Raw genomic sequence first — 27,848 nt, forward strand, 5'->3', positions numbered from 1 at the left:
GTCACCAGGACAATGCCCAGAACTAGTCTGGGACCAGACTGACCCAAGAGCTGCTGAGCCCCATATTGGCGGAGTGTGTGACGCTGGGTCTCCTCTAGAAGTCACGCATGTGCCACAGTTTCTTTTTTTTCTTTTTAGCACAAACTGCCCTTGATTAGTCATCGACCTCATTTAGAAGTTGCGCCGCTGCCACTCAAGCTGTGAGCAGAGTATGTATTTAAATATAATAGGCTCTGCGATCATTTTAATACTGGCCTAGATCTAAGCCCACGGGGGGCTATAACTAATTTGATAGAAACTGTAGATAGAACCACCTGAGACCTCTCTAGAGTTCGGCTGTGGGGTTCACTGTTCCAGCACAAAGTCTCAGCTGAGCGCCCCTGACTGCTTTGCAGCCCTTCTCGACAGACCGAGGCCAATCTTGGGGGGGCAGCAGGACCGAGTTTCGTGATGGGTATCCTTCCCCATGGGAATTATGAAGCAGATTATGGGAGGAGGGAATTATGGTTTCAATTCCCAAAACCAATGAAAGCATGCATTTTTGCACAATTCTGAGTCAAAACCATATGCAACTCCATGGGTTTGGCTGTGTTTTGCCTTTGGTTTTTTCCAGCAACAGTCAGTGATCCAAAAGGTAGGACTAAGTAAAGTCACCGTATGTTTTAAACCTCCCATACTGGAAGGTTTCGTGTAGTATGTAAGTCTTTTTGTAATGTCAGAAGCACTTCCCACCGGAGCTTTTCACTTCTTCGGCATTAACTAAGTAACTCTGCAAACTGGGGACTAAACATCTGCCTTTTATCACCAAGCACAATACTGTCAGTGAATTTGTTTGTGTTAGCAAGTACCACCTTGTTGCCTTAGCTGGTACTCCTGTAGCCTCCAGATCAGAACATCACAGGCGCTGGCTCTATATAAATAGCGAACAAAACTTTGATGGTGGGGGTGGCGTTTAGACGCTACTGAAGTAAAAGCATCAGCCTTCAGATGGTGCCATAGCTGAGATTCCCTTGTCCATCTCTGATGTCTGCTGAAGTGGAAATCAGCCATTGCCCGAGGCTCTTTTTTCAAATTTCATTTCTTTCAAATTTCACCTTTTCCCTCTCCCTCTTCCCTAATGGAAGCTTTGAGTGAGAGTGTTATAACTGCTGTATTTGCCTGCAAAATCACTTTCCCACCTCTGCAACATAGTATAAATGCCATAAAACCATGATAAAAGGGACAGTAAAGCAAATGTTAGTTGTACAAATGTGACATCTTTATTGCTGGTGATACTACAACATGCATTCTGAATCCAGTGCTACACAACTGACTGAATATTCCAGTGTAGATAAGGTTCATCTGTAAAAATGTGATAAATGTCAAGTGTAACTTATTTGCTAACTAACTTTCTTGCATCAAATGAAAGTAGACGTTCCTAAAATGTTTATTATTTTATGCCTTCTCCACACCAGTACAATCAGCATTGCAAAGTCTGCAGTATTCGTAATGAACTCCACATTCTGCTGGATCCCAGTCATTAGAGCTGTATCGTGCCCCTGCCTGCCTGGGGCAGAGGAATAACGTTGGAACCTTGGACGTGCAAAGGGACTCTTTCCCCCAGGATCGAGGGAGGGACATGGCTCACTTTGCATGCAGACAGGGTTAATCTTTCCTTCTTCCTGCATTCTTTCACACAGCCATCCCGAGGGGAAGTCTCATATTACCTCACCTCTCATTCCTAGGTTTCTAAGTTGGACCTAGATTTGAATTTCCCTGGCATTAGAGAGGAGTCTCATTCAGCCATTCAGCGTTCTGGTTTGGATCCATCTTACAATGGTAGGTGGGACCTTCACACAAGGGGAGTTTGATTTGCTTATTCCCATTCCAGCCCATCTCATTTTGCACAAATCCTGGTGTCTGGTCTCCCCCGTTTTGTGCAGCTGTGGAAGATACTAGGGCAAGTCACTGCTTTAAAGAGGAAATAAAGCATTGCCTTCCCATGGGAGAATTCCTGAAGACAGAAAAGCAGGGTGGTTAGCAATGCAGCCTTGTCCTGGCTTGTCTACACACGAAAGTTATTCCAGAAAAAGCTGAATGTAAAGCAGGATAGGCATTCCACAACTGCTGCATCTGTTGCTGAGATCTCGGCAGAAGCAATGGGTCAAGATAGCTGTGTGTTGATTCATTGGGACTTAGCTATGTCCAACAGAAAGAAACAGGCAAGGGTTCTGAGGACTTTGTATGCATTATAATACATACAAAAGCACAAGTAAACTATTGCAGAGTAATCAGAATTAAATAAATAATTATTTTCCTGACTTTATATAACTGAAGCAATGAGATATCTCCAGGATTTCTTTTCTTCACCCTCATGTCCTTGGCATAGAGTAGGATGAGAGCGCAAGGAAAAGATGCCTGAAAAGGTGGCTTCAAACCATTTTGTTTCTCCTGGTTCTCACACACACACAAAGACAGCTTTGTCCTGTGTCCTACCTGCGTCCCCTTCAGCTGCACCAGGCATGGCACCAGCACAGTGTCTGGGAAGCTCACAGGCGCTCTTCACCGCCTGAAAGGCACACTGTGGTGCAGGATTGCTTAAAGGAGCCAGTTCCCAGTCTGGAAACATCCACTCCATTTTCCACACCAGCACAGATGCAATCTAAAGACAAACACTGCCTGGCATCAGTTTAGCCAGATTTCACCCAAGTATTCTACGTTACCCCTAAGCACCAGGGATAAAAAGAAAAGTTAATTTTCCATGACCTTAAACTGGGACTTTCCTTGAACAGCCCGGCAGTATGTATGCCTTTGGCCGCCACCTCCATCCCTCCCTGCTGTCCGTTCGCTGCAGGACAGAGGCAGAGCAGTCGAACCAACACAAACCCCACCTCACAGGCATTGACTCCCACTTTTTCCCAGTGCCATGTGCATCTTCTGCAGTGGTGGGCATCAGTTCATTTCTGAAACTAGATTCTGGTGACTGTCTGGATGCTCACTGAGACACCGGCTAATACCCCTTGTCTGACTGTGATAGCACCCAAGCATAATGATCATGCTCTTTATTAGACTCTTGTTTGCTTACTTAGGATAAAATCCTCCTCGGTGCTCCTGCCATGGTTCTGCTGCGCATTCACGGAGTGACCCATATGAGACCTGCCGGCATTATGTGGCATTAAACCAGTGCCATGGGGGCTCAATGGGCCTTAGGGACAGCAGCATGTGAGGGGCAGAGGCGATGGTGAACAGCAGATGGGTTTGTAATGGTCTCTGCAGGTTCCTACTGTGTAAACATAAAATAAAACCAAAACCCTGGGGCTTCTTGCTTCACCCAGCCCCACTGCGTCAATCCACTCTGCTCAGTGCCTTTATCCTCCCAGAAACAGGATGGCTGCCACCTCTTCCCCCTCCAGGAGCTTCTTCCCTTGCCAAGTGGAGCTGCTTTGGTGACCAGCCCAGCCCGCTGGGCCATGCCCTGGTGCCTGCCAGCGCCGCCCTAAGATGGCGGCGGGGCCCTGCCCCGGGCTGGTAATGGCACCTGCCCAGCCCGCCAGGCCCCGCACCCCACCGGTCAGCACTCTGCCGGCCCTGACCGCAGGCTCAGATCGCCAATTAACCAGCACCCAAGCTAATTAGGGCTCCCCCAGCTCTCCCCTGATAGCACCACCAGGAGCGTCCCAGCAAAGGGCAGTGATGCTGCTGGGCCGGTGCCGGGGAAAACCCTCCATTTTGCTCAGCTTCACAAATCGCCAGTGTTTCGTGTTCACGCAAGGAAATAAAGACCTGTCAGCTCTGCGGCCACTCTGGAGGGAGAACTCATCAACCCACCGGCTGCGGTGGAAAACAAGCAAAGAAACAAAATGTCTGAACTGGGCACCAGGTGCTGTGTTCTGCTTGTGGAGATGGGATGATTTTTACTAAATTAAATGTAGGTTAAACTTGAAAAGGCTTTTAGGTGCGAAAAACTCAGAGGTTTCATTTTTAATATGTTGGAATAAAATATTTTCAGAAGGGTGACTGCTGAAACGAACACAAGTGCATTCAGCACAGACTTAAACATGTTGGTAACATGCTCTCCTCCCCCTAGTTTGGTGGACTCCAAACTCCCCAGCTGGCTAAAGTAGAAACACTTTATGCCCCCCAAATTTAGGAAATATCTCCCTTGCATTTAAAGCATGCACTGCTTTGTCTTCCCTTGAACGTGATCAGACACCAACGAACAAAAATTACTTTGTGGCTTAAACACCTTTTCTTCTTTCTGAGAAGTCCTAGGTTATGACTTTATTGTGGGGGGGAAAAAAAAAAAAAAAAAGTATTTTGATGTAGCTATAAAGCCCAAGCTGAAACAGGCTTTCCTACTGTTCTGCCACAAACTGACTGATGGAGCAAGGGTTGGGTTCCATTTGTAGAGGGTCTGTGCAAAAAAGCACTTAAACATTATTTTGAGCTTCCATGGAGAAATCTGTGAAACTGCATTCTATTACCTGGGCCTCATTGTGTGAAACATCTCCAACTGTGAGCAATAAAGTAAAAAAAAAATTATTTGAACAGACATAACATCTTTGGAAGGGGGTGAAAGAAAAGAACAATAAATCACATCAATTTAGTAAATCTGAACAACACTCCCTGCCACCTTTCACGCGGCACACTGGCAGTGGTCCTGACGCTTTCTCCCCTAGCTGGGAGCGCGCTCTGCAGTGGGCAGCTCCTGCCCTCTCCTCTCCCTGCTTTCCGTAGTCCTCTTTTTCCAGCCAACAGAAATGCAGTCAGGGAACGTGCTGATGTCTTGCTCCTGTTTTCTGCAGCAAGGATGTAATTCTTTAGTCAAACACATCAATTCTATAGAGGTAAAGCTTCAAAAACAGACATACGCACAGTGCTCCAGCGAAGAGTTACCATCTGCCTTCCCCTCTCCCCCTCCTCCTCTTCAAAGGAAGGAAGAAAGAAATTTAACAGTGGCTTAGTTCCTCAGTACCTGCTCGCACTGACATTCATGAGATTCCCTACAGGATTTTTCTTGCTACCCAGGCAGGATGAACACCCACAAAAATTGGCAAGGAGATGACTTTCAACTCATTTTCAAAAGCTGGCTCTATTTCAAGTAGACAGTGTCTCTCTGGTATCAAACCAGGAAGAATTCGGTTTTGCTTTCCTCTGAAAAATAGAAAAGGCAAGTAGCCATCCTACTGGTTGCCTTGAATACTAACAGAGAAATATAATGTTTCAAGGATTAAAAGGAAAACAATTTCACTTGTCAAAGCCTGAAGATGAAGTTCCATGTTTGCCTGATAATATCTTTCAGCTGAGCATCCTAAAAACCTAAAGCAGAGTTTGCTTTCTGCATAGTCTGCTCCTCTGCCACTACTCTAGAGATGCAGGCACTGTTGCCTACAGCAGGGAACACTCAAATGTCAAATTCAGAGCTCTGCCATAGTGTCAGGAGAGAGCTGTTACTGCTACACCAGTTGTCAGTGTGCAACTTTACACATCTGAATGATATCTGTATGCTGGGAAAAGTTGACTCTTGGTCCAGGAGCAAAAAGGTAATTTTGTTGGGACAATTTTTTTAGGTTGAGAAAAAGCAAAAAAGTAATTTTGTTGGGACAATTTTTTTAGGTTGAGAAAAGTTAAACCAGCTCCATCAGCAAAAAAAAACCCAACCAAACTTCTTTAGCCAATGTACCTTTAGTAAAGAAATTCACTGTCTCAGCAGAACTATACAAGGCTTGACAAGGCTTGACATAGACTTGACAGATGACTAAGAGTTTAACAGAAATGCAGAGAAGCAGTGGGTAAGAAAGGACTGTTGTAGAGGTGTGGCTGCAGAGTTACTCAGCACAGGAAGGCACATGTATTATCAGACAATATTAATCTTAATAACCTTTAATTTAAGCCAATTTATCGTCTGGGCACTACCAAGAAGTGTTAACCTGACAGGTTATCCAAGATAGTTCACTATCTTGGAACAGTTACTTCTGAGCTTTTGAGTTACAACTCAGCCGATGTGAGTTTCTCACGGCAGTGACGTTCTGTGACTGCACGTAGGAAGTGGCTTGTTTGAGAGACAACAATCGGGCTCTGCTTGGGCCACACAGAAAAAGACAAACTCGCTGTACAGTTCATATGCTGCATGTAGGGAATGTTTCTTTTGTATGGCCCCTATTGCAAGCCCAGCAAAGCACTGTGAGGAACTAGCACACAACAGAATTACACGACTGAAGCTTTTATCACTTACTGGAAGTCTTCCACAGCCTCAAGAAATGGTTGCAGTTTATTGCATCAATAAGAGTGCAATTTACATTAGAAAGTAAGAGTACAGTGTTTATTCCAGGAAATTATTGCCATAGCTTAATGCCACTTATTACCTTGAAGGTGAAGAACAATATCACTACCTTGTAGTCATTAGCAATAATTATGAACAGCTTATCAACCTTAATACCTCCTGTGGCAGACAGGGAAACTTTGCAATCTCTACCATCTACAAAGATAGAAAGCAAGTAAACTGAATACTGGCAACAATGGGTGGATGACACTTCCACATTGCCACAAATATATGCTTTGTAATGCAGCACAGGAGTCAGTTACCTTTCCCTTTGTCTTGATCGAGATTTTTCATAGGCCAAGCACGAGATTTTTACTTACCATTAGAACTTAAGTCCTTTCCTTTCATTTACGCTTTTCAAAAATACTGCAAGAAAAATTAATGTATTCTGTTTCCTGGTTATCTTATGTTCCTCCAGTGCTACAGCAAGTATGAGATCTTGCTCCATGTTAACACCAGCTGGATCAACTTACCTTGAACATGCTTAGGTCTAGATGGTCCTGCCACTGCATCTGGCTGTTCTTCACTTCAGATTCAAGATGGATTCCAAATAAATCTCTTTTTCAGATTTGCCGCCACTCCCAGCTGAGCACAGTCTAGCAGCAAGAGGAGACTCCTTCTGTTTCATTCACCTATAATGAAGGGTCTGACCCAAACTCTGAATCCACACACTCCTGTCATTGTAGATATTTGCATTTTGATCCTACACTACAGAAGTTTTGCTAATAACCATACACACAAATCCCCTGCTGGCTGGAGAAACATTTTATACTAGTGATGGAGACCTGCTGCTGATACAGTTAAACCATCTCCCTGAAAAATTCAAGCTATCTAGCCAAAAGGCTCTTTTGCCTGTATGTGTTGTGTCTGCTTTGGCTGTGGGTTCCAGGAGAAGTGCCGGCAAATCTTTGTCAGTGAGAATATTGTTTTTCCTTCTCCTGAGCCAGTGGGGCTGTGCCAGGAAAACTTGGTATCCAGGACCTGCCTAGCATGACTCCAGTCCACTTCCACCTCTCTCCGAGCAGACTTTACAATGAATGATGTGCAGTATCTCACTTCGGGCAACTCACCCAGTCTCCCTCCCCAGATTGCTGTAGCTGCTAAGAAAACCAGTATCCCTCAAATTAAGACACCTACTTTAAAGAACAGTGTGCCTCACAGTAACAGACATGATAAATGCTATGAGTAATGACAGATCCATGTGTTAACAGTACTCTATCAGCCACCTACTGGCTCATTTCTTCTTTTGATAAAAGCTTTTCTCCTCTGGTTATGTATGAAAAGCAAACTTCTTGTGTGAAGGTGGATCTCTCTGCAGAAGCAGTGGGAGCAGAAGGCAGAAGTTCTTGAGTCTTGACTGCGGCTGTGAAACAGACTCAGTGCTGATCAACTGATCAAACAACTGGTGCTTTTTGCCTCAGTTTCCTCACTTGTAATATTAATAATGTCTGTGTTGTAATCACGCTGCAAGGCATAGTTAATACTTGCATGGTGGTGCTTTGGAGATGCCAAGATAATCCCAGGAGATACCAGTATTGTCAGTAAATCAATTGTATCTACACAGTGAAAAAAAAAGCAAGCACAGATGCTAACATAATGTTATGTATTTTGGTGCAAAATGAAATAAAAATCTTGCCTTCTGTCCTCAGATTTCTTGTCAAACGTTCACTGCTTCACATGCTGAAGCAGTTAGTAATACAAAGTATATTTCTATCCTACTTTATTTTACATAAAAAAGTGAAGAACCATGACCGAATCTTAATACAAGAAAAGGGCTTAAGTTACATTCTCTTGGGATCATCTGTAGCAAAGCGTAATAAGTTTCTCAATATCTGACCTAATTATATCTGTCCTTCTAAGTTTTGTTTCCCATAAGAGCTAAATATCTATGGTTAAAAATAACATTTGAAACTCCTCCAAGTTCCAACAGAACTTTTTCAGCCTCTTTTAAATTTAAAAATCTATTTTTGTTTTAATTTTTCACCCAACTTTAAAAAATTATGATTTTGAGGCTGGCATTTGAGAGCTGGAGGGGAAAAAATTAATTACTTTTGTTTATTTCTTTTTGGAAAAATACCACAGCTATCAAAACAAGTGACAGAGAGGCACCGGGAAGGAAGGATGCTTTTGTGGCTGAAAAGGAATTGACTTTGTTAGAAACTTATCTTCTAGATCATGTTGATGTCTCCTGACAGACAACCAGGCAATTCTGCAATGTTTGTGGTGTTTGTCCCTACCTGAGCACCCAGTTTAAGCCACTGCCCCAGAGCAACAGCAATGGAAGGTGACACAGGCCCCAGCCCCTGTGACCCATCAGTCCTGTTTAGAGCATCCTGTATCTGTGCAAAAGCTGGCAAATTGTGCTAGTGTTGGGACAGTAGAATCCTTCACACTCGTCTTTTTCTGCTTATTATTTTCTGGCCCTGTTATTAGAGGGCTGGCACAGGCCTGAGGATGGGATGCCTTGCATCTGGATCCACTTCACACAGCAGTCAGAGTGGCCATTTACAACCTTTGTGCCTCAGTTTCCCACCCGTAATCCATGGAAAACAGTGCTGACCTTCCTGACCAGACACTGCAAGGCTGAAGTCCTAAACATTTGCCAAGGGCTAGAAATCAGCTGTAGGGTGTTTAAGAGATACAAGGGATTATTATAAGCAGTCACACTCCATTCCCAGGGAGGTTGATAATAAATAACATTTATACAGCACCCTCCATTGTGAAGAGACCAAGAAGAAAGGGAGTCTGCAAACAGGGACCCAACCAGGATTTTTGTATGGGAAATTTAGTTCAGCTCTTCTCTGTTGAGAAGCTTTTTCAGCCTTGTGGAAGGAAGAATCTGGAGATCAGATTGAGTATCCAGCCTTGCACACCTGCAGGAGTTCTGCATCCATCACTGTGGACGGGCCATAAAGCCTCGTCCTGGAGCTTTATAAATGGTGCTGCCTGGTCGCGAGCACCGAGCTGGCCTGAGCTCCGTTTTCACGGTCCAGTTCACGGGAGGGGGGCGCAAGCTGAACAACAAATGCAGTTTATAATTGCCCAGCCGTTCTGCTTCGAGGGTCTGGGAGACTTAAATGTCACAGTATACAAATGGGAATTGTTGGGAGAAATAGAGCAATGCAAGGCTCAAAGTGATTTCAAAGGCATCCGAGTCCAGTGCTTTCTTTAGTTCACAGCACAGGTTCCAGGCTGGAGCAGAGAGCCTAAATTCCCTCAGAAAGAGGCAGCAAAGGGCCGGGGGATGAGGCAGCAGGTCCTCAGCCAGTCCCGTGTTGAAGGGGTCTGGTTTTGTTAGATGGGTGGCGGAGCACTTTGGGGGTTATGATATTCCCAAAGGATTTGTGCCTTCATATCCCTGCAGGCTGAGACGGGCCAAGCTCCCTGATTTCACTGACCTTGCCTCAGCTGTGAGGTTATTCTGCTGGTGCAAAACTTGATTGCACGCTCTGAATCCTAGTTTAGCTGAAGCATCTGGCTTTTCCCTAAAAACTCAGATGAGGGACACATTCATACCTTTCCTGTGGGCTGCCTTAGGACCACGGGCTGCTGTGAGTCCCCAGCTTCAGCTGCAGCCCTCTGCTACAGGGAATTCAGGGCAGAGCCAGCCAAAGGCTCCTCAGAACAGCTGGTGGCACTGAGCATTGCCATCTCGAGGACAAGGAGCCAGGGCTGGGTTGCTCCTGCCACAGGAAAGGGGAAGGAAGAGCAGCGCTGTGACAGAAACCCAGGCTTGTTACCACTGCCTCTACTGCAGAGATAGGAAGGGTGAAGACAGAAGCGCTGTTGCAGGATGGGGCCCTCCACCTACCCCTAACGGCAACTGCTGCCCTACCTGCCTGCGCCCCTCAGCCGGCCACCACAGCTGTAAGCCTGGTTTCCCAAAGCTGATGCATCATGTTGCTGTGACAGCCGCCATCCTGTGCCCATGCCCAGCACTTGCCCCACGTGGCAGTGTGGCAGCGTACGTTCCCCTGGGGAGCTGTGGATCTCCATCTGCAGCACATCTGCACTTGGTGGCAAAACACCATCCAGTCCCTGCAGAAGGCTTGGGTAATATCGACTATCTAGATGATCATTGTAGGTCCCTTCCAATTGAACTATTCTATGCTGTTCTGTTCTATTCTACTCTATTCTATTATATTCTGTTCTATTTTATTCTGTTCTATTCCTCACAGAGCCATCTTACTCTACCCAGTGGTGGGATCCCATACAGCAGGCATTTTGCAAGATGTCTGGTATTAAGGCCTCTCCTCCAAACAGAGAAACCATCATGTTTCAAATCAAAAAGAGAATCTGCAGTGAGCAGAGCATCCCGCGTTCATCCCTGAAATAACAGAACCACTGGGCAAAGGAGGAAAGAAGACAAGACAGCAGAGCTGGGCTTTACTTACATGAGATTCCAGTAAATTTAGTTGGGGACTGGAATAAAGCACTGGTACCCTGGCTCACTTGTAATGCAAGGGAGATTTTACATGTGAATTAAATGCAATGTGCTTCTGTTCTCCATTTTCTAGCTGTTCTCCCCTGGATAAGGTGTTGAACTGAGGTTTTTTCTTTTACCCAACTTTTTTTTTTAAAGAGTAAAGTAGAAAGTAAGGATCCTAGACACTTCTGAAAGTTTAAATAGCCCCAATTTTGGAAAATGGTTCTTTTTCACTAAGATGTTTTCTAATCAAAAGATGGTTTGCAAGCATTGAGCACGTGACATTCTTTGATGATATATCACAGCTCTACCACAACCACTTTGGGAAGCAGCAGATGAGAAAACTGCTATTGTAGAAAAGCCAATGTATATCTATCTTGAAATAAAACATCTACAATTCTACCAACATTAGGCATCCTATTTTGGGAAGACTGAATAAAGGACTTTTTTTTCCCCCCAGAAAATAGTGACATTTCCAAAAGCAAGATATTCATAGGTGATGAGACTGATTTACAGAAATATGTGCACACAAACATTCACTTGCTCCTAGACTGTGAGCAGGAATGTCAGAGACTCGTTTCTAAATTGGGCACTTGCACCTGCATGTGTAATATTCCAAACATAGTAGGTGCTTCTGACTGTTTTCTTATGTCTGATTTCGAAAAATATGTTCCTTGCTAGATTGAATTCATTACTTCCCAAATATCTTCTTAAATGCAAGTTTTCATGTGATATTCACCCCGGTGTTCTCTGCAGGATCAGTTTTGATGTTATGTTTTTGGATGTTATTTGTTTTCATTGTTCCATAACAATTTTCTTTCCTCCCTTTAATTTCTATCTGATGTACCAATAAACCTTTATAATCCTGATACGCTGTTTTCATAGTTTCACTAATTAGCTCTTTGAAGAGACTGGACAAGCTAGACCATCCCTCAAATAAGTAAAGCATTTCCCTAACGTGGACATTATATGTGCCAAGAAATTCCTGAATTTGAAGTTTGAGTGTTGCCGTACTGCATTCGTGTATGTCAGCAGCAGTCACAGCTGTCTGTCCTCACTAGAGACCTCTCATTCCCAGAGAGGCTATTTTGCACCTCTAGGTCACCACATCTGCCTCTGCCAGTTCCAGTAAAGGGTTCCTCATCCCTCACCTGGAAATATCCATATCCACCCCCAGCAATCACCTGTCCAAAGCTCATCATGACAGATTCTTTTCAGCATCCTAAGAAACAATTCGGATAGCCAATGTTGGTTTACATTTGTGGCTAAATACTGCCCACGTGCCTCTTTTTAAATAATGGCTGCTTTTTTTTCCCTTCTTTTTTGGTGTCTAGAGCAAGTTCTGATCACCCAAGCAAGGCCAAAGCAAAGACATTTTAAGCAGAGAGACATAAAAATAGGATCCTCTCCCATGGCAATTTTGTATTTCCAGCGGAGCTGCTCTTCAGTTGTTACAACAGCCTTTACACAATAGCTGCTCCTTTGCTCCTCTGCGTAGGGAGGTTTCAACCAACAGAGCTCAGCTCCCTGGGTCCCTTGAACACGACGGCTGAGCACAGGCTGACGGGCTGGTGCGACATGCAGCCCAGGTGCCAAGGCAGACTGGGGGCCCTGGCAGCTCAGTTGTGCAGCTCACCAGGAGGTCAGAGCCTGCGCACTGTACCCCTTCGCCATCTGCTGACCCCTGCATCGAGGAACAGGGGTCCTCTTGTTTCTAACTGCTGCAGGCTTGCTGAAGGGAATGAGGGTTTGTTCTACCTCTATCTGTGAGAGCGTTCAAATACCAAAGTTAAATCCAGGCTTATCCTCTCCTTTCTTTACATAAAAGCTCCCACTCAAAGCAGACATGTTCTCAAATCTATTATCCCCTATATTGTTCATAGTGGTTCTAATTTTTCCCACGTTGCTCAAAGCTCTATCCTCAGGTGACTGTTCTCTGAGCCTTTGCAGCTCAGCTTTACCTTTCAAATAAAATTTATCCATTAAAAAACAATTCCACTGCTTTTTGCAGCTATCATTTTGTCACATATGGATTTATTCAATAAATGCTTTTAATAGCAGCATTTCTAGGCTTTGTTTGTCAAGAGCTGCCAGGCTTTTACAAGCCAGGGTTGGCACAGACACTGAATTGCCTCTCTGTACCCAGGGGAGAGTTCCCTGCTGGTCATGACAGAGGTCCTGCACATACAACTAAATGAAAGGAAATTAAAAATACGAGTATCTACATAATTCACAGCCAGTAAATGGTGGAGTGTATCAGGCTTCCAGCAACTTCTGAACCTCAGCAAATCTAATAAAAGCAGGAGTATGTGATTTTAATCTGCAGTTCCAAGATCTACCCAAAGACCTAAAAGCCCAGCTTCAACATGAGTACCAGGACAGGGGAACTATGTAAGGGCCATCAGTAAGGACAAATTCAGCCAGCCCAAGGGCACTGGGAAGTAACAGCTGACAGGACAGAAGAGAGAGGTCAAGATCAGTATGCCAAAAATCTTCCATTCCTGAGTCAGCCTGAAATTAAGCAGCATTGCTATTGTCCGTCTGCTGCCTGCTGTGGAGCAATGAGTGTCTAGCATTTGCATCTCGGTGTGCGTGGCATCCACCCATGCAGGACTTCACACGTGTCTCCTGAAGAACTGGAAAAGATGATGGTTGTTGAAAAAGAGAGTGAGTCTCTTCTTTTGTTCTGTTTCCCCAGTCCCTTGCTTTTTCTGAGGTCTTCAGATGTCTCTTGCTAAATCCTTGGCCCAAATTCTCCTCCTTGGAAGTGGCACAGTACTAAGTTTGTGTAAAGCAAAACTGAAGAAGAAAAGAGAATACATTGCCTAATATTCTTTTTTAGGTTTTCCAAGAATTATAAACTCCTTCTGGTGCCTCTTTTGCTTTCTTTCAATTAAATATTTAATACATTCAGACATTAGGAGGATTTCTTTTCACTCATCTTCCTCCGTTCTTTCCATAGTTACCCACAGTCCCACAAGGGCTTATAAATTAAATTCTCTCCATACAGCGTTCACTCTCTCTATTTTTTGTACTGCAGCTTGTATACATTGTCGAGAGGAGTCAGAGACAGCAAAGAACCAAGTAAAAAGATCCCTGCAGGAATGCAATGTTCGATTATACAAAGAAAACCCACAGTTTAGATTGCTCATCCTTATTTCCCAGAGGAGGCCTCATAATGTATTTTTTCTTTGGCTTTTTAAAAAAAAATTCTTTTTCTGGTAAAATCATTTTACCTGTGAACTGCAGGCCAGGCTTTTGGTCACATTTACCTCCTTTTCCATTATCAACTGTTACATATTGTTCTTCCCCACCCTCTGCCTCCAACAAATGGGGTGTTTCGCAGCACTCCCTCCCCGTGGCTTTGTGCCTGGGCTCCAGGACCTTCCACCAGCTCCGGGTTTCCTGGAGGAAGCCTGGCTTCATGCGAGCAGCACAGCGGGTGCTTCTCAGAAGTGACAGAGTGTCATAAATGCATTACTGTTGACAACAGTGATGATGAGATCCCTGGAGAGGCCAGGAAAGGCACGAGTGTGGGGCCCGAAGCCCCCTCTCATCTCCTGAAGTGCTGTACCTGTCTTATGGACAAAGAACAACTTCTGCTCCCGGAGCTGTCAGTCAAAGCCAGCTTCCTCAGTGCTAAAGTTACTATAAATAACAGGATAACTCTTAAAAACATAAACGGGAAGTGCAGTAGTATATATAATTCACCAAGTGTTTCAAGCTGTGAACTCCCTGCCTCCTTGAAGTCCACAAATTTATATGACTCACAGCCATTCACACCTATGTTATATGTTCATGCATATACGTGTTTTGATATGTTCGGTATTTTGCTCTTGTCTAAAAATAAAGCTGTAAAATGAAAGGGGAAAATCCTTTTACTCCCTTACACTTCATGTTGGAAACCTGATATTGCCTCCAGTTTGCTGTCTTCCCAGCTGGCTAGATACTGTATCGTTTGTGTTGGACCTCCTCCAAGATTAATGGCATCATCCGTACAGTTTTAACAGTCTAATCTTGCTAAATCTCTTTATTTTGAAATTTGATTGTGCCTGATCTTCATTATTTTAATTGTTTAATGTATTATAATTAAGGCTCAATTAGATCTAACAGATTCCAGTTTAGCCCAACATATTCACATCTGTCTGCAAGCTGCGGGAAGCACAAGACAAACCACGCTGATTCCACACCAGTTTTTTAGTCCAGGGGCCACGTACTATTTTTGCCACTGACTTATGTTTGACTGCAGGCAAGTCATCTACCTTTCTGTCTCTCCAAGGGATTCCAGTTTGCTGTGTTTATAGCCTAATGGGGTCTCAGCACTGGTTGACATCTTTACACGCAAGTGTTATGGAAATAATAACCCACAGCCCATCCCATACTCAACTGCCTTCTAACTGGGACTGACTCCTGTTTATACGGAGCACAGGAAGAAAGACCGCGAACACAGAGGCTTGTAAATATGCATGTCTTTTCAGCGTAAAACATGGAAACCTCCCTTTCCTCCCCACCCACCTCATATCAAGTTCTGGCAAGATTTTGGTACTTCCCGGAGGACAGGCTCTCTGCCTACGTAGAGAGGTACCTTCTACTTGCTGTGCACGATGCAGCCCCGTTGCAGCCATGCCAGTCATCTCCTGAAAACGCCAGCCTGGCCTCCAGATCCCCTGTACCACCTCTCCAGCAGCGCATCTTCATTCTGCCTGCACCCAGGTTGCAGGGAAGGAACTCTCTTTGCCGGGGAGCTAAGAGCCGATTGCTTCTTCTGAAGATGGAGCTGAGAAACGAGCAAGCAGGTACCATGTCTTCCTTTCAAACAGTGAGCAAAGCTGCCTACCTCCTCTTCCCCATCACTGTAACCCAGTACTTCAGTGGGAAGAGCACCCTGGACACAGTGGACCCAGATTCAATTCATTCCTCCACCTGAGAGAAGACAAGTCCGTCAGGGTATGTTTCTCGCTGGCAGGCTTTACAAGGGGACCTTTAGCTCCTACTGAATATGTGTTATATTTGTACAAAAATTAATGACAGAACATTGATCCTGAAAGCAATCACATCCTGTTGGTCTGCTGGCCAGAGCTCACAGCCAAAGGTAAGGAAATGTGGTTCTGCTCTGTGCTCTAGAACTATTTCTGTGTGTTATCTGGTGATTATTACTGTGTAAAATAAATAAACTCAGATTACCTTTCTGAGGAGTATCAGGGTTCCCTAGCACATTCCTTGCAGCGGTAAGCAGCATGGTGAAACACCGAAACCACACTATAGATAACAAATCAGACCTTGGCTTCCTTCATCATAAAAAAAGATGGGAAGAAACAAACATATGCAGAAACCTGCCATTTTCATCTCCCCAAGGAAACCACATGTTAATGCCCCCCAGCCTGATAAAAGACTTTCCCTTCGGCATTGCAGCCAGCCAGCTGTGCGGGGTTGCTAACTTGACAGCAATGAACATATGCTCAAAGGAAGACACCAACAGGTGTGACACAAAAAGAGCACATGCACTTGGCCCAGCAAAGATGCCCCCCACTAGGCTACAGAACAAGCCCCCACTGGTACTGCACCTCTCACAAACACTGGCTTTGGAGTATCACTGGTTTTGCAGGCTCAGCAGCCAGCCTTCCCTCAAAGTGTTTAATTCAGATTAATTAAGATTAAGACCCTCCCCCCAAAAGACTAAGAAAAACAGTACCTTACTGTTCAGTAAGATACATACTGCTCAGTATAAAAGAAGCAGAGGAAAGGATCTCCAGCAAACATGGAGATAGAATTGAGATTTTAAAGCCCTAGGATCAAATAAAAAATATGTGCTTCCTTTATTTTTAAATCCTTTTGAACGTTTTTAGATCTGTAAAAATATTCAGTTAGAACAACTGTAATCAAAATAATATACTGTGTATTGTTGTAATCTAGTTTGGGGATTCTTTTCCACTCCCAAAACGTAACACAGGCTTGTTTGTAGGTAGAGAAACATTTTTATTTTTGCAATTTATCTTTTCTCTGAAGAAAATGCACTTTTAAATTACATGCAGAATGGATTCATAAATTTGAAGCAGTTTGCAGGCTGTTGGAGCTGAAAAAATAATTTGAGAAACTGCAGCGTTTTGGCCAGGTATTCTCACATCCAGCCCTTTCCACCAAGCCAGTCCGGGCGCTGGGTACAATTCAGCTGATGACTTGCCCTTTGTTACGCTGTCAGTCGAGCTGCCGAGCATTTCTGACTCAGGTGGGCAGAACACTTCACACCCCAGTAGCCATGACCACAGACTGGGAGGAACCCAGCAGGAGCTATTGTTGCCAAGGGAGAATTTGTCAGAGCAAGAAGCTCGCTGGGGAAGGGAGGAGCAGGCCAAAATCACCAGCAAGGCTGGTCTGTGGGAGGAAGGGTGGGGGGTGGGGGGTGATTTTTGGTTGGTGGCAAAGCACCAAGGCATAGAAAAAGAGCACTTTCGAGCCACATGTACCCAAATGAATGTATCGAAGAGCCATCTGAACACCGTTTGAGCCGCTAAGCCTTGTTTACTTGGAGAGGTGATACGCCGGCAATGTACATTCTTCTGTGAATGTCGGAGTGGTGCCAGGGACCGCATGAGCCAGAGGCAGTGCATGGCTAGCACTCCTAAATCTTCCTGGGAGTGGCATGCTGCACAAGTGTCAGGGGAGGCTTCATTTACAGCTGAGGTACAGGTACGTCAGCCTGGCTTGTGACCCAAGAACGTGCAGGGAACTTCCCGGAGTTTGCGTCCAGCTGCTGGAGGGGTAGGTTTGGTATTGCAGATCAAGTGGCTGTCCACCGAGCTTGAAACTTTGGTTAGAAAGAGAACTCCTAACCATGTCGGCCTCAACACCAGCTAACTGTGACATGGGGAAAACAGTTCAGAGAGCTTCTTGGTCAGTGCTGAGTAGCTGTGGCGTGCGTGCGTGCGTGTGTGTGTGTGCGTGCACGTGTGCGTGCACGTGTGCGTATATATATGTATTTACCTTCTAGTACAAACAGAATCCCCTGACCCCCTCCCAGTACAGGCTGCACCCTGTCCCAGTAGAAACTGGAACCCCAGTCCCTGTCCCAGTATAAACTGGCAGCTGTAGCCCAAAGCACCTGAGGCTGAGGACAGCAGGCAGTGTGCTGATTTGGTTTAGCGTTAGTCCTGCAGGGCACAGGGAGCTGGACCGGATGATCTCTTCTGTGTCGCTTCCAACTTGAGATCTTCTGTGATTCTGTATACTGCACTGACTCATGGATTTAAGCATGCTCTGTGGAGTTCAGGACATTTTAAGAACTTCCTGCCTGAACATCAACCATAGCTCTAGCTGGACACTTCCAAATCTCCACCTTGTCTTATGACCTGCTTATTAACACCCTCCCACCCCATGCGCTTTCCCCTAGTTGTGGGATGCAGCACAGATCTTTCCATGCTTTAAGACCATCTGAAGATTTCATCTGTAGTAGTGATTTTCACTGCCTCTTTTTCTTCAGCCACATTCTGAAAACAGATACGCTTCATACTTCTTTTATTACCCACCTTCCTTTTCGTTTTCACAGCAGGTGGAACATTTTCTACAGCAGGTTTTTGGGGTTTAGGGTTTTCCCCCAGATCTTGTCCCTCAACCTATTCTCCTTAGAAAAGCACCCAATCTTTGCTTTTGAGTTCTGAGCTTTCATTGTGCAAACCATCTTCTCTGAAAATTGGCAGTGGTACACATCTTAATCCATGGCCTAGCAAGTCTTTCTGTGTGCTGTTATCTCTATACAACTTTTTGTATTTGTAGGCGTGAGCTGTAACCAGTCTTGGTGACAGTTTTTCTGTTAAAGAAGAAAAATGACATTGTAAAATCTAGAGCTGATCAACAAATCTGTTGGTGAAGCTCAGAGGAACTCACAGCATTCTGAAGTTAAGTCTACTGCTATTACAGCTGCTCACATGCCACTTACTGTATCACAGAGATCATTTGGTTACAGTCTAGTTGCACTCTTAATGAGGCTAGTCAGGAGCCTGACAAGTTTGGAAGAAAAAAAATTTAACTTAGAAGTAAGACATTAAATATTTGAAAGATAGTAACATCCGTAAACTTGGTAGTCTCCTTCAGTAGTTTAACTTTCTTCTCATTGAAACCTCATTTTCAGGTTAAGTAACAAGAAAAAGAGAAGCCAGAAGTTGGGGGCGGGGGGTGAGGGTGGCACAGGGAAGAGTACCTGCACCGTGGGACCTTAGAGCTGGAGGTTTTGCTTCAAAAATCTTTCCTGGAGGCTTGGGTTTCAAAGTCTGCCCTCGATAAATGATGAGAAAGATTGGCTTGGTAACTCTGGCCCTGGCATGCAAGTGGCAGGATGGGATCTCAGCCCCTTCTTCAGCCTCAGTTCTTCCATATGGCCACAGGCAAATCTTGTGGATGTTTGCCTGAGAGCTTTGTCCCTACAGAGCCTCACCCTGCAGGACTGAGTGGGTGTAGATGTCAATTTGCTACTGACCTTTAAACGACTATAAAACTGTAACTTGGCCACACTACAAGCACTCCCACTAATTTTATACTTCCTGGGGCTTATCTATTATACAAAACCAGACAGGTTTCACAAACTGAGAAGTTGTACAGAAGAGCAGCTTTTATTACAGCCCAGTACCATGCATGTGTGTATTCTTTGTTTTGACATCAGCTCAATCGTGTCCCATTTAGATAATTGACCAGAGAAGAACTACAAAAACTTTCCATGCTACATAAAGTAACCATCTTGAGGAAGAACCTGACAGAAAAGACAAAAAGAAGGCAAGGCATTTTTCTTTGTTTCTTCAGCTGAGCTTATTTGTAAAATATACAACTCTCACATGCTTTTTTTAGAGTAATACAGACCCTGTGGGACAGCTGTAAGTCTCCATACCTTATAGGAGTATTCTCAAAACATTGCGACGTTGGGTTGGATATACTACTTGAAATGTGTGTATAGATGAAAAAAAATTAAATAATTACCTTTTTTTAAACTAGATTCACTAGTCCCACCACACAACGCTGGGTCTTTAAAATGTCAGGTAGCTGGCAGGGGGGCACAGTAAGAATCCACAAATGTTTGATGAATATAAATATTGAAGCAGGAGATTCTCCAGGATGGAAAGGGGTCAGTACCAAATAGTTTTGTTCCAGCTATTGACACGAGCACATCCTAACAGCCTGGTTGAACTTTTTGGATGAAGAAACAGCCATTAACTGGCTCCCACCAGGGTATATCTGAGACCTCATTACTAAATCAGACAGAATTCTTAGGCTGGTTAGGAATTGATGCTGTGCCAGGAGACCAAGGGGAATACAAAGATAGTAACAGACTCTGGAGATCCTTGGAGGAAAAACGGTGTTGAGGGTGGGAAGAAGGAAGAAGAGGCAGGGCATGAGAATCAAGTTGCTCTGCAAGAAATAAAACAAACAAGGTGGGGTTTGATTCATTGTTTTGAAGGACTTGCATTCTTTGTCTCCTAAAATTTCCTCTGCCGTAACAACCTCAGGTTCTCTTCAGAAACCCATTCTCTGTATAGGGCACTTGCTATGCTCAATCAAAACTCTTTGAGCATACTCGGGCAGGCTGGCAGCTCTCAACCACTATATAAAGGCTGGCTTCCACCTGCCTTTTCCACAGCGCAGGCATTTAATTACGCGCTTTGTCCTCTGTACAGCTGCAGTTTTTCACAGACCTTATTTATCTTGAGATTTCAGCTCATCTTTCAAATTTGGTTGAAATTGGGTCCCAAAGTTTTTAAGGGGAATTGCTGAATGTACAGAGAGATAAACAACACAATCTCATAAACCTCCTTTCAAAGGCAACCAGGCTGAAAAATGCCAGGTTTTAATTTCTGATCCTGTTCATGCCAAATGTTGTCTAATATTTCAGCAGCAATCTGTGGCCCTGAGAGCCTCTTTCAATCCTATCAAGAATACAAAATAAATTGTGATAAATGTAGTCAGTATAAAATAAAATGAGTTGAAATTGGTTGCTGGGATGCAAAACTGAAGTTGACAGGCAGTTGTGAGGAAACTTGCAAGAAAATGCTTATTTTATGTATTTCTTTGGGGCTTAGCAGCCTGGAGCTGTCAAGACGGTTTTGCACATGCTCAGCAGCAAAAACAAGAGAACAGAGTGATTCTACCAGTGGAATATATAAGTTCCTACTGTATTACAAACCTTCAAGATTAGAAATGCTATTAATGCCTATAACTTGAATAAAGTTAATTAAATATGTATTTAGGGGGCTAAGTTGGCCTTCTAAAACTACATCTTCAATTTCTTTAGTAGCCTGTTGTGATAATTCTGCCAAGGGCTTGTGAAAATCTAAATAAAATATATTAGTAAGTTCACCTTCATCCATACCTCTATTGAACCATTCAGGTATCAGTAGGACATTAAGGAGATTTTTCTTCCTAGAAATTGTCGGGTTTTAGACCGCCTCATAAAATGACTCTGAAGTGCTGTATCATTCCATTTTTAACTTCAAAGGATCATCTAATACACAATGCAATGTATTAATAATTATTTGGATTACCTTATGAAAATATAGGCTTGGTATATTACTTATTGATCCTTTTAACGGCAAATGTTTATAGCAAGAGTTTGCATGTATCCTATAGCAGCTACACTATTTCATTTCTGAGGTTCTCCAGAAGTCCTCAGGGAGTACCCTATGAGATGGGTAACTTGCACCCTAGCATTTTTTCTGATGCCTTCAACTTTAACGGCTATGGTGCATTTCTAAAGAATGCACAGAAAATAAATAATCTGTCATTTAAAAAACAAGAGACAAACTCAGGATAAATGCATACAAGACAAGAAGCTCTGAAATTAAGTGGCAGAACTGATTCGAAACAAGACATTATGGAGCCTTTTTCCTGACAGTCAACATTAAAATAACATTAACTAGTAAGCACAAATAAATAAAAAATAAGTGCAAAAATAAATCAAAGTAGGTATAATAGAATAATGTTAGTCTGAAGTTTGCTTCAAGACATCCTGTCTCTTCTGGTAACACTTTTTAACTATTATGTTGCTTACTCAAGAGCAGTTACACATAACGGAAATGAATACAAGCTAAAAAGAGTTCCAAGTTCCCAAATCCCAGTGGCTATTGTTTGCAAAAATAAAAGAACTGTTTTCATCTATAAACCAACAGAATTACTTTGGATTCAGTAATTCAGCCCTGTGTGGAGGATCAGAATAAGACCAATGCACATTTACTTTAGCAACACCATATTAAATTCACTCAAACTTGTACTTCCAGCCCCAGAGGACCCATGTGCAGTCAGTGCTCCCAGCAGAGTGGGTGGCCAACCGCCTCCATGCATCCCAGGGCAAAGCATGCCCATTTTGGCACCATCCATCCTTCCTGTAGGGAGAAATGGAGAAGAGAACATGTGATAGGCTCTTCCCACGTGTCTTTGGAAGACAGCAAATACCTCAGCATTGGACAATCGGTTAAGAATGCAAATATAATAAAATCATAATATATAAACCATATATATTCCACTTGCAGACCTCTGTCTGGCCAAGTGTTTTCAAATGCTCATGTTAAATCTCCTTTATTGCTGATGCTGGGGATATTTCATTTGATTTCTTCACGGTTCTGATGACTGCAGCAGCATCTCTAAAATGCTCCTTACCTGTATCTCAAAATAGCCTGATTAATCAACCATATTCAAGAGTGATGAACTTTGTTCTTCCGTGCAGCTTTTGAGTTTGCATCTAATATTGTAAAATCAACTCAGGTACAGAAACAAACTGATTTTTTCCTGGGAAAGTAGATACACCCAAAGCAATGCCAAGGTGCCTGATTTCAAAATAAGCTCTCAGCAATTCAAGAAGTTGTGCACTTGTACATTCAGTATGTCACTAATGCTCTTAAACATTACAATGAAAGGAACCAAATGAGATGCGTATATGGACCTATATATATGTGACAGCCTCGCCACCCAGACCTCTCAAATCCTCTTTTCAGCTAATTGGTTGCAGGAAGTTATTACAGCCCTTCAAGTGCAGCCAGGTCCTGATGTTCTCCCCCATCTCATATGCTAAATGTCAGAAATAAAAGTTCTTTAGATTAAATTCAGCTCTTGGTGACCCCTGTGTAAACTTACAGTTTTCCATACCTTTCAAGAGCTTTTTCTAAACAAGGAAGAACAGCATCTAGCTTCCTTTCTGAGAAAGATCAGTAGGAAGTAAAGAGCAATGCCAATTTATCTTCATCATTTGGTGACAAGTCCTGTGAAAAAAGTTGCCATTTTACCTTACTTTTTTTTCCCAGCATCAGGGAACATGCTAACTTACAATTCATCACTTCTATGCCATTTATTTGACGGGTATCCTGACATCCTTCTTGGACATTTGTCATTTCAGTGACAAGATGTATGCAAACATTTTAAAATTATTTTTGTGAAAATGACCTTTGCATTTTACTGACAGTTGAATGTGAGGAATCACCTGTGGGGACTCTTCCAGCCATGCATTAACTCTCTAATACGTGTACTTAAACCAGTCCATACACAAAATCATTTGAGAATTTTAATCCATGGTACAGGATTACTTATGGAGGATGCACTGGTACTTTGATTCTTCAGCTAAATGCGTCATTTTTTGTAAAACTAGACTATGGACAGGCAGGTGAGCAGGTTAGAAAGGATTCTGAGGACATCTTCAACAAGGCAGAGAGAAAGGCCTTGTGAGATCCAGCAGCTCTAACTAGTTTCCACTCAGCAATGGAAAACAGCAGCCTTATCCACAACTTACATGTTTTATCACTGGCACCTAACAGAGAGTCAGATTCTGATTCATTTTAGACTACTAGGGGGGTGGGGAACGACGACAAAAAGAAAAGTCAAGTCTCAAGTGTAAAATGCATCTATCCCTCACTAAAGTGCCTCAGTTGGGTCAACCTTTAAGAGTGTCCTGAGGAGGAAGGGTGTCAGTTGATCCAAAAGCACAATCAGGCTACAAAGAAGAGGAATAAAAGATCTCATTCACTTGTGCAAAGCTTGAAGTTTGGCTTGTAAATCACAGGCTGTGGCCAAGCAAAGAAATAAAGATAGCTAGGACATATTCCTAAAAATGTTAATGAAGGGTTTATTCCAGAAAGGTGGTAATACTCCAACACTCTTGCTTTTGCTAAGTGGGGTCAAGAATCTCAAAGCCCCCCAGAAGCACACAGAGGCTGCGTAAGAATACTCCTATATACAGTATAATCATGTTGCCTTGAAAATCAGCACAGAAAGGTATGTAACAAAGTCACCACAGTCAGGATTTTGGGCAAGCAGCTTTCGCAAGAGTAGCTCCTGACAGCAGGAGAGCACACAGCAGAGCTGCCAACTCATTTTTTTCCCTTGCAGGCTGTAGATTTGCAGAATCATCTCCTGGTCTCCAGAGAAGCGCCCTTTGCTAGGCTGCCTTTCCTCATTTTCCTGTTCCCAGGAAAAAAACCAATCAATCAGAACATCTCCATTTGCTAGCAGCAGCCTGGTTAGCACCACGAGTAACTACCAGTGTGCCTTCCAGTCCTGACAGCATTCTCTGACTTTTAAGAGCTATTCCTACAGACTTCCTGGACTGCATTCCCTGGCCTGTGTGAGGGTGATCCCCCAAAACCCCTGCCATCCTCTTCCATAACCCTGCCTTGCTACCCATCCACTGTTAATTGAATATGGTTAAGCCCAGGGAAGAATAACTAAACACTTACGAGAGAAAGGATGGGAGGGAAGAAGAAAGAACTATATGATGTGTTAGAAGGAGAATAAAAGGTATCTGGGATCATTTTCTTGCTCTCCCTCCTCCCATTTCTTCCTCTCATATAAGAAAGTAAAGTAAGAATGACTGTAAATAAACATACATATATGTACTTTCATATGCAAATGTGTCTAACTCTACAAATGAGTTTTTGCTCCTAGCTGCTGACAAGTACGCCTGACAGTCTGAGATAGTGAAAGTGCAAGTCATCGAACAAAAAGCTGTGTGGAGAGCAGCAGAGAAAATGCATTTGAAGAAAAGGGAAACTGCTTAAAGCCTATCTTTTTAAGAGACCAAGTTCCCTGGTCAAAACTGCAATAAGCAAGACAAAATAAAACATTCCACACTGGGGGGAAAGTGCAGGAAATGTAAGAATAGAAGACAGCAGGAGAGTATCTGTTCAAGAAACGACATATGCAAAGGTGAGTAAAGTCTCATTCCATGGATCCGTTTCAAATGGCAGTGTTCATGAAATCCAGAGGAGTGGAAATGGTGTTTGGCAAAAATACCCCACTTAAAGAGGAATTAGTTCAGTGTCTATTGACATATGGGGCTGTTAGCAAACAAAAAACATGGTTAGTGGCAATTAGGGTTATTGCAGAAGACGTTCCATTCACGTCAAAACCAGAAATAATGGAAAGGACTGAATGGAAAGGCTGATGTTTTCCTTCCACAAAACTATTAACACTGCCTACAGCATTGCAGCCTACTTCACAAGGGGTTCCCCTATATTTCCTGGAGATACCAAAACGCGATACATACTTGCGCTTCATCTAACGTATGCTCCCAGTCTGGATTCTTCATGCACTTTTAAGAATTATAATTTCTCCTGTATCAGTTAATTTTTCATCATGTTACTGCAAAATATTCAAGTACCTCTGAAAATGTATAGCCTATATTTGGGCGGTTGCCATTTCAATGAGACTTTTCTACAAACTAAAGGTTTAAAGCTTATGTTAAAAATGAACTCTGTAACATAACTTGAAGCAAGTTGCAGCAAATGCTGTGCCATCATACCATCTGTGTTCAAGTACAGTTCTCAAGCTCTCCTCCTATTGCTTCCTAAAGTGGAAAATAATGGTAAAAAATAAAAACATAAGATGAAGAAGCATTGTGTATTGGAATACATAATGATCCTGAGCCTTACAACACTTGTTTCAAAAATTAACTCCTCTGTATCTGAATATCCCAACAAAGCATCATTGGGGAAGTAAAAGGAAGGTTATATTCTTAACATTTAAATTAAACAGTGATGTTCTCACCTCACACAGCTAGTAAATTCCAGTGAGCTTTTATTTACCCAGCATTGCCCACTTTGCTTTTTTTTTCTTCTCTCTTCACAAGTGTTCCAGCAATATTCCACAGTAATGCAGGTGAAATTCATTAAACCTTGGAGTAAATGGAAGGCACTAGAACTGACAAGAAATCAAAGAAAAAAATATACCCCACTGTTAAATCAATGTCTAAGATAACAGAAGTTTAGATGGACAAAATAAGTACGACAAACTCCAACATACATCTTAGGCCATGAGAAAGGGTAGTAAGGGATCCATAAACAAATCCTATAGGTAAAATGCCACCACAGAAAACCTAATGGTTCTTTATATGGTACAATTTTAAGGGTAAATGAAAAAAAAGCCCTATTCTTAACAGAGCTTAAAATAGCACCTTTCTGATACTCAGTCAAAAGGCAAGATCATTATTTTGAAGATTTAGAAATAAACCTCTGTTCTGGTCACTTTCTCTCAGGTCTACAGTCATTTGAGCACTGCAAGGTGGAAGGAAGACAGGGAGCGTGCAGAGAACCTACCTCAGAAGCGCCTGGAAAAGACAGGCATGCAGGCAAAACTAGGAAGGCATGAGGCAGAAGGCAGCACATCTGCAGGGGAAACCGTTGACGCTGTTTTCTCTGGTAGCCTATCAACCTGGTCCCGGCCAGTCATTTGTCAAGAGCACTAACAGATTCCTAATTTCCTCTTGCTTTCTGAGAAGCAAGCACCTCATTCTTCCTATGCTATTTCATCATACGGCCCTACCAACAGATTTTTATGATTCTGTCTACAGAAATACATGCCTGTCCTGCACTGTGGCTATTTCTGCATGAGTTGTGTTGAATGATTATCCGAGCAGGAGTCACTCAGAAAGCTGGTAATGCTTGATTTCCAGTTATGGCTCCACAGCTGGGATACAGTAACTGACCATGTGACCAGAGCCTGAGGTTTTACATGAGACCTTGCATTGAAATGGAATAGGGTGGTGTGCTCGCGGGGGTCTCCCGCAGGCAGGAGAGCCTGGAGCAAGCCCCTGGGGAAGGAATCGCTCTCTCCTGCTGGAGATGCTCCTGTTCTGTGGCACTGCCAGATACAGCCTGTGTCTGCATGAAAAAAATGTCTCTACCGCCTCTATTCTGCCTGGCCCTTTTCAAAAGATGTATCGAGGTGCCTTCTCCATCGTATTACTTTCCATCTTCTAATTCTGTGAGAGGGTACTGATCCCCAGAGCGCAGGAGAAAGCATATGAGAGATGCCTCATCAACATCTGGGTGGTGCTGGCAGAAATACCCCCTTGCCTTTCAAAAGAGAGGCTCGCAGGACTGTATCTGCAGAGCCCGCCCGCATGTCCACCCCACCATCCCAGGCAGGGTCACCACTCCTCGGGCTCCCCCCCAGGCTCCTTGTGCTGAACTCCTCTGGGCCTTTCCAACCCCCAACCTCCTTCCCACTCCTGATTCAGGATTAGGTTCCCGGCCCGCGGTTCCGTGCCTTGCTGGGCACATGCAGGCTGTGCCGGGAAAGACCCTGTCCCTTCAGTACCCCGGGAGATCACCCGCCAGCCCGCCTCCCTCGGGGGGACCGCACGCTGCGGCCCTGCCACGGGCATGGTGCCGGAGCTCGGTCTGCCTGCCCTGCGGGGGCTTGGCAAGGGGGGGTTAACTGGGAAAACTCGGCCCTCCTGGAAAACACAAAAGCCCGGAGAGTGGGGTATGTCATATGGGGGGCGCGGGTGGCACCAACACAACCCACGACCGCGTTACGTGGTGCCACCCCCCGAGCCCCGTTTCCACAGGCGCGGGGGCAGCTCCGCCACCGCCGATCTCCTCAGCCCATCAGCGGCGAAGGCGGGGGGGGGGGGGCGCGGGTGAAGGGGCCTCTGCGCCGGGCGGCGGCCGGAGCGGGCCGGGCCGGGCCAGGCGGGGCGAGGCGGCTGGCGGGGAGTCAGAGGCCGCGGCTGTGTGGGCGGGACGCCGCCTCGCCCCGGCCCGGCCTTGCGGCAGCCCCGAAACGCAAACGACCCCCCCCCCCCCCCCCCCCAGCTCCGCAGTCAGGGAGGGGCGGGGGAAGGAGAAGGCGCGCGCCCGCGGGCGGGGCCGCCAC

At 44.2% G+C, this 27,848-nt stretch overlaps 1 long non-coding RNA gene across 1 annotated transcript; it reads right to left on the reverse strand.

Annotated features, from left to right (window-relative positions):
- Nucleotides 1–27,829, reverse strand: LOC308059972. The gene is made up of 3 exons (XR_013926539.1): nucleotides 26,285–27,829; nucleotides 25,737–25,889; nucleotides 1–22,087 (listed from the first exon to the last, which is right to left on the reverse strand). It is a non-coding gene; the product is annotated as an uncharacterized lncRNA (long non-coding RNA).
- Nucleotides 27,830–27,848: the final 19 nt, after the last annotated feature.

This window comes from Falco punctatus, assembly GCF_963210335.1.
Source record: "Falco punctatus genome assembly, chromosome: 3".
In the NCBI taxonomy this organism is placed as follows: domain Eukaryota; kingdom Metazoa; phylum Chordata; class Aves; order Falconiformes; family Falconidae; genus Falco; species Falco punctatus.